Genomic DNA, 1336 nt, shown 5'->3' with positions numbered 1-1336 from the left:
TGAGTGTGTGTGTGTGTATGAGAGTGTGTGCCTGAGTATGAGTGTGTGTGTGTGTATGAGAGTGTGTGCCTGAGCGTGAGTGTGTGTGTGTATGAGAGTGTGTGTGCCTGAGTATGACTGTGTGTGTGCCTGAGCGTGAGCGTGTGTGTATGTATGAGAGTGTGTGCCTGAGCGTGAGTTTGTGTATAAGAGTGTGTGCCTGAGTGTGTGTGTGTGTATGAGTGTGTGCCTGAGTATGAATGTGCATGTATGAGATTGTGTGTGTGCACATGTGTGTGAGAGTGTGTGTATGAGGGAGTGTGTATGAGTTATGTGTGTGTGTGTGCGTGAGATTGTGAGTGTGTATGTGTGAATGTGTGTCTATGTGTGTGTGAGAGAGAATGTGAGGGGATGTGTGATTGTATGGGGTGTGTCTGTGTGAGTGCACGTGTCTGTGTATGGGTGCGTGTTTTAGAGAATGTTTTTGTGTAAGTGTGGTGTGAGTGAGTGTGGGTGCGTGTGTGTGAGTGTGTGGGGATGAGTGTGTGTGTAGGGGTGTGTATGAGAGTGTGTGCGTGAATGGGGTATGTATGTGTATGGGTGTGAGTGGAGGGTGTGTGTGTGTGAATGGGAGTGTGTCTGTGTGTGAGCCTGGGGGTGTGTGAGTGTATGGGGTGTGAATGTAGGGTGTGTGAGTGTGTGTGTGGCGGATGCGAGTGTAGGGCATGCGTATGTGTGGAGTGTGTGTGTGTGGGTGAGAGTGTAAGGTGTGTGTGTCGATGGGGTGTGTGTGAATGGTGTGTGTGTGTGTGTGTGAGAATGGGCTGTGTGTGTGTGTGAAGGGACTGTGTGTGTATGTGTGCGTGTGTGTGTGAATGGGCTGTGTGTGTGTGGATGTGTGTGTGGAGTGATTGTGAGTGTATCGGTGAAAGTGTAAGGTGTGTGTGTCTATGGGGTGTGTGTGAATGGGCTGTGTGTGTGTGTGAATGGGCTGTGTGTGTGTGAATGGGCTGTGTGTGTGTGTACGAGTGTGTGTGTGTGTATGTGGAGTGTGTGTGTGTATGGGTGAGACTGTAAGGTGTGTATGTCTATGGGGTGTGTGTGAATGGGCTGTGTGTGTGTGTGTGTGAATGGGCTGTGTGTGTGTGTGTGAATGGGCTGTGTGTGTGTGTGTGAATGGGCTGTGTATGTGTGTGTGTGAATAGACTCCGTGTGTGTGTGAATGGGCTGTGTGTGTGTATGTGTGTGTGAGAATGGGCTGTGTGTGTATGTGTGAATGGGCTGTGTGTGTGTACAGGTGTGTGTGTGTGTGTGGAGTGTGTGTGAGTGTATGGGTCAGAGTGTAAGGTGTGTGTGT

This window comes from Rhincodon typus, chromosome 12 (genome assembly GCF_021869965.1).
Source record: "Rhincodon typus isolate 14 chromosome 12, sRhiTyp1.1, whole genome shotgun sequence".
Taxonomy (NCBI): Eukaryota; Metazoa; Chordata; class Chondrichthyes; order Orectolobiformes; family Rhincodontidae; genus Rhincodon; species Rhincodon typus.
Note: the sequence above shows the minus strand (reverse complement) of the source record.